The sequence below is a fragment of the Cucurbita moschata genome, unplaced genomic scaffold (genome assembly GCF_002738365.1).
Source record: "Cucurbita moschata cultivar Rifu unplaced genomic scaffold, Cmos_1.0 Cmo_Scf00040, whole genome shotgun sequence".
NCBI classification, from domain to species: Eukaryota; Viridiplantae; Streptophyta; class Magnoliopsida; order Cucurbitales; family Cucurbitaceae; genus Cucurbita; species Cucurbita moschata.
Window position 1 is genome coordinate 1,835,815 of NW_019268556.1, and position 6,629 is coordinate 1,842,443.

The following is a 6,629-nucleotide window of genomic DNA, read 5'->3' on the forward strand; positions in this document are numbered from 1 at the left end:
AAAGTATCCTCAAAGATGTGAAGTTTGAGGACGAAAATGGCTGAGATTGGCATAAAACACATCAAGAAGATGTTACAGTTGATCTAGAATTGAGCAATGATACCTGCAATGAAGTTGAAAGCTCGGAGGATGAAGCACACAATGATGATTCATGTGAGTCAGCACAAGAACACTCATTTGCTGATGCTGAAGAACGAATTAGGAAGCCACCAAGATGGATGGATGATTATGAAAATGGTGAAGGTTTTTCTGAAGACGAAAATATTACATATCGAGACTTTTTTCCAGGAGGTGATCCTATTCATTACACACTAGCCTCTAAAGCTCTAAATAGAGGAAAGCTAGGGATGCAGAAATAGAAAACATCCAAAGAAACTATACTTGGAAATTTAAGACATCATGACCAAACCTAAAACTTGATGTTTTTCTAAAGATGCGTGATATGTTAATAGTTTGATTATGGTCAAGTATAAACTAATGTTGTTAGCATTCAGTTCAAGGGAGGATGTTAAAAGATTTAGCTTGTGATACTCTTGCTTAAGTTGTAATTTGATTTGATTCGTTAGTTAGCTGTCACTGTTTATTTGCTAACTTTCTCTTTTCAGTTGCTTTGTAATGCTCTATTTATACAGCTGTTTCAGTTTGCAGTTGCATTGTAAAGCTATTTATACAGCTGTTTCGGCTGATCACAGGAGAACTTTAATTTAATTAGAATATGTTGTTGATTTTATTGCTGAGAGAAAAAATATTGATGATTTGAGGTGAGAATCAGGGCAATCATTATAAGACTACAAATAAAAACTTTTGAGATGTGGGCTTAAAAAGATAATATATCTTGTGGAGGGTGATCCCAATTTCGAAGATGATTCCAATTCATCCCTATATTCCGATCTTTGTCACTCTTTTTCTGTTCTTCCTCTTTTCCTACTCCCGTTGATATCATGTTAAGAATGAGAAACAGAACTGAGATTGAAAGTCCAATCTTGCTGATACCATGTTAAGAATGAGACATAGAACTCGGATTGAAAATCCAATCTTTCGTAAGTCCAAACTTCATTAATATTCACAACCTCTGACTAAATCCTAAAAATAAGACAAAATATTATCCAAACTAATTTTTAAAAATAAGATAAAATATACTATTGATCAAAATAAGGAAAAAAATACTAACCATTACATCTAACTTTATATCTTACATCTAATTTCATAATAGAGACATAATTTAAATATATATAATTTCTTATTAGTCAATTATATTTGGTATTCATTTATAGAAAATTAGTAGAGCATTTGAAACAAGTTACGATAAAAACATTAAATTTAGAAAGAAACATAAGTAATGTAGGGTTGACAAACCTTCCTAAGTGACGTTTCTTGTAAAATTCATTTATAAAATTTGTGGCTATTTCCTCGCTATGATGATCGGCAATCGGACAGTTAGGGTATTGGTCGCTCCGCCAACCTTTCTTTGGCCTCGACTCCTCATCGTCGTAAAAGCTTCTTTTTGTAGCACTTTGAGCTTTGGATTTGAAGCATTTCGCTCCCATGGTGCTATGAATAATGTAATATGGTGACAAATAAGGAGATAATGCAAAATGAAATGATCTTTAAGGGATGATTTAAATGATGGTTTGTGGGGCTTAATTAGTTTTCATACTTTGATACCAAAAATGCTCCACTCCTTTCTCCTCTGTTGCTTTACATTCTTCTTTCTTCCTTGCATTTCATTTACGATTCTTTGACGGTGCTCGTCAACACAAAATTTGATCTAGCAACGAACTATCAATTGAAGATTTTATTACTCTGTGGGACCTCATGCATGTTACGTTTTCATTTCAGTCATTCGTCAATTTTATTATATTATTGTGTGTCCCTTTATTTTTCATGGTTTTGGTATGTGTGACTACGTATATGCCCATAGTTAAGCCTAAGAACAAATGATACTCGCTCGATGAATTCGTATGTTTATATTTGGGTCGTGTGTTATAAAGTAAATGCATATCCAATTTATTTCGGAATAGAATTCTAGCATCCACGAGTTATCGTGAATTTACATGAAATAGAAGTAGTACACGACTTGAGTATTTTAAGAAATACTTAGTAACTGACGCCATGATTGGGGGTTAGGGAAGATGAACACATGGAACTCACGATTAGGGACCTATTATTAAAACCATCATAAGGGTGGCCTCCAATCTAGATAAATTTGGATGTGTAGTACTTCCCTACACACGACTCACACGTGTGAGTGTGATCCCCTATCAGTTTGCACCTCTGGACCCATCATAGTCGAGCTAACTGTCCGTAGTGACGTTTGAAGAACAATAGACCGCGGGCATTAGTTGGGAGATTAATTAAATAAAAAGAAATTAAGTACAACAAAAATAAGAAAAAAGCACATCGACAAGATTGCTTGGAATCTCCTATTTGATTGGTGGCTCTTTCAACTTTCCTCAAGACTATCAAGTCTTTGTTTTTTTAAACTGGAGGCGTTGGGGAACAAGTTTGGTAGTTTGATGACAAGTCAAAAGTTGTTAACTTACAAAGGCTTCGTTCCAATGTTAGTGGAGAATTCAAATGTATAGAAAATTACAAAAAGTAGGAATATTAATAACTTTTTTGTTCCAATGTTTGTGCATGGTTTTTGGTTAAGGTTGCTTTAATATCATCAATAAGAACCTTATTTTGCTAACACTTTAGCATTTTATGTGGTTCATATTCCCTAACAATTGACCCAATTGAAATAAAATGTCTTTTTGTTGTGCTCTCTATGCCACAAATATTGGCCATTTTTTCTTCTTTTGATTTGCTTTTAATTAAAAAACGTTATCATATTCGCGATTCAAGATTTTTTTTCTTTTTTAAATGGTCGGCTCCAAATATTAAAAGTATAAAGTCAATGTATACGATATCCCACATTGGTTGGGGAGGAGAACGAGACACCCTTTATAAGGGTGTGGAAACCATTCCTTAACTGACGTGTTTTAAAGCTTTGAGAGAAAGCCGAAAGAAGAGGACAATATATCTACTAGCGGTATACTTGGGTATTTACAATACAAAACTGTTGAAATATCATCACTACTCTAATAGAGTCAACACCAATAAAGATATCCAAATATTTTAGGAAAAAGTTTAATAAAAATATTGAGTATTTTTACCTAAATTATCTAGTGGTAATATAAATATGCCTCCATCTTATCTAGTTTTAATCCAACATAGAAATACAAAGTATAGAATGCAGTAGTTTGTACATAGTGTCTTATAATCTCTTCTCGATTGATGTTGAGGAAGAGTGTAAACTATTTTTTCACGTAGAGTTGTTTTCAACGAAAACTACTTTTTAACTGTCTACTTTTATCATTATTATATTATAAAGATATAAAACATCATGGATGTTCGATCCATAAATATAATTTAGACTTCATCTATTCATAATAGAAAATATTATTTTTATAACAATTGTAACGTCCTTACATTATAAACAAGATCAAATCGTTATTTATCTGGAATTCTAAGGAACAATGTAAAACCATTCCTCACTAAATTCAAATACAAAAACAATGCTAATGGATTTAAATGTTAAAACAATACTAAAACACGAGTGTATTATGGCTCTTACATCCGACTCAATTTTTAAGGTTTCAAAGGTAGAATACACTTTAAAAAAAGGCCAAAGGGAAGAAAATAAAATAAGAGTAAAATAAAATATAATACCAAATTTTGAAATATTTTGTACAATTTAAAACAAATGACACTAGAATAAATGAAACGTCATGGTCAAAAGTTGCTTGAAAAAAAATGAAGAATGTAAAGTCGCTACCGTCGTCATATTATATGCTTTTTATGCAAAATCAAACCTTTAAAATGTCATTGTAAATGATAAACTTCATCTTAAAATTTAACATGAACTTAAAAACACTACCATTGTCTTACATGTTTGAAAACATAATTAAAAAATATGATAAAACAACAATAATAAATAAAGTAAAACATTAAATTCAAAGTGACCTATACTAATCTAAGTCTAACAATTTAAAATGCTACAGGCATATGCATGTGCCTTGGTCTTTGATTACAATGCCGTTGTCATCCATATAAGGGTGTCTTGTCTTTACGCACACAGCTTGAGTATTTTAAGAAATACTTTGTAAGTGACTCCACTAATCGGATTGAAAAATGCAAACCCCATGCAATTTATGCTTTAGGGACCTATGATAAAACCATCATCGGGAGGCATCCAGTCTAGACAACATTGGATGTGTAGTACTTCCCTACACACGACCCACACGTGCAAGCGTGAATCCCCGGGCGGTTCGCACCTTAAAATACCTAAACTATTTTCATAAAATGAATATACAATTGGCTCATAATATTATTGAACTTGACCTTACTAGGCTAGTGATGATATTATACTATTAAGTTCTTAGTGCATATAAGATACTTAAATGAAGAATATCTTCCAAGACACTTTGTACTAATTTCTTGAGTTTTCTTCGTTTTGGAGCACTAAGGTCTAGACCTCTAATCGCCACTTACGATCCTAAGGTACTTGACCTACAAGAGGCATCATGCACTAGGTTATCATTTAACCGTCCATGTAGTCCTTAGGTCAAATGTGAGGAAGTGACCCCCGGCAAGACCATGCAAATACTCTTAGCAAGTCTCTTAATCATCCCTACAATGTCACAACATCCAACCGTACGATATTGATCATTAGTCATAAAATAATGTCGTATAGTGCATAACCTGAACCCTTATCATGCTCATGTTTCACCTACTTGGCATGGTATGTAGCATGTACAAATTAGCTACACAGCTACATTGTTGTTTCTCATGATCTCAAAATTATGAAGAGTGGTGCCAACCTCATTATTTCTCATGATTTTAGATTTAGAAATGACAATAACCTTATTCTCTCTCATAGTCTCAAACAAGTTCTCAAAACTACAAAGAGTAGAGAAAACCTTACCGCTCCTCATAATCTTCAAACTACAAGATTGTTTCTCATGGTCTTAGAATTACAAAGAGTGGCGACAAACTTGTTTTTCACTATCTCAAACCTGGTGTCAAAACTACACAGAATTACAATAACCTTACTATTTATCACTATCACAAACTTGGTCTCTAAACACAAAAAGTGGCAACAACCTTATTCCTCATGCTATAAATGAGTTGTATGAATGAGACAAATAATCCAATCAAGTACCATTCATAGAGAAGAAAATCTCTACCATATTATAAAATAATATTAAGTTCATGAAATAAAATAAAATATTAATTTATTAAACATAAAAGTTCCAAAGCACTCTTACCTTAGCCATAGATTAGCAATGGTATGTTTTTGTTTAAACATATAATTATCCTTAATGACCTTCAAAGGGGGAGAAATTAGAAATTAGAAATGAAATACTCAAACATTCTATATTTGGAATACTCTCAAACCCACAAATTTTAAGAGCCTTTTTAAATGTTGTGTTCTTTTCACTATATATAGGGCTTCACATTATCAGAGAAATTTGAGCACCCACCCCTTAGCAGTTGCTACTCTTCCTCATTTGTGAAAGGAGCTTGTAGCCCTACAACAACAAGACAATCCACAATGAACATGGGCAAAGGTTTCAAGCTCTTTCACACCTTTGTCTTAGTGATTGCTTGGCAATATTGTGCGAAAGTGGGTGCCACTTTTGGGGATGAAACCGGTGTCGTAAATCTCGAGCATCAATTTTCATTTCGTGCCTTTGGATCACATGACAAACAAGCACCAACTGTTGCACCAATTGGAAGTAGCACAGAAGTTTTAGTGGTAGCACCATTTGGAAGCATCGCTCAAACTCCCGAGGCTCTAACTCCGAAGGCTTCATCAACTGAAAGTAGTGCTCTAACCCCAGAGGTTGCGTCGGCTGAAAGCAGTGCTCTAACCCCGGAGGCTGCACAAGTTGGAAGCACTCAAACCACTGGAAGCACTCAAACCACAACCATTACACCAGTTGGAAGTAGCACACAAGCATGAGAGTAGCATTGATGTACATGGAGGTTTGTTTATTAAACTTAAGCCAAATTGAATCACTATTTTGTAGACAAATTCATTATTTCTATATTTGTTTCTTAAATGGAATGATTTTCCTATCTTCTTTTCTCATATTTAATTTAATTAAAGAATGATATTTTTGAAATTGAATGAAACACGGTTTCAAACTACTCAAAGACTATACCCAATAAATTTATCCCTGCATTAATACAGAATGTCACTAATACATCATTAAATTAGTTTGCAAAATTCTCTAAAATCAAACTATATTTAAATTAATAAAATTTCTCAAACTATATATAAATTAATAAAATTTATTATAATTCTATTTTTTCAATCTTGATAAATTAAATAATAATAGGTTATTATGATTCAAAACTAAGGCATCCATTCAAACACATGATTTTGCTTAGCTCCTTCTTTACCTCCACTAGCAACTGATACATTTATAATTGCGTTTAAGTCACATTTGTAATTTTTAATTGCTTTTAAGTCACATTTGTAATTGTTTTAAGGAGGACAGTTGGTTTTTTCATGTTGTCATAGTTTTTTTTTTTTTTTTTTTTTTTTTTTTTTTTTTTTTTTTTTTTTTTTTTTTTTT

At 32.6% G+C, this 6,629-nt stretch overlaps 1 long non-coding RNA gene across 1 annotated transcript in view; it reads left to right on the forward strand.

The window, feature by feature from the left end:
* Window positions 1–800: 800 nt before the first annotated feature.
* The window catches only part of LOC111432683, a 7,300-nt gene continuing 1,471 nt past the window's right edge, over window positions 801–6,629 (forward strand). Inside the window, exons 1-2 of the long non-coding RNA XR_002708678.1 lie at window positions 801–811; window positions 4,488–4,495. This is a non-coding gene — a long non-coding RNA (uncharacterized LOC111432683). The remainder of the gene's footprint in view (window positions 812–4,487; window positions 4,496–6,629) is intronic.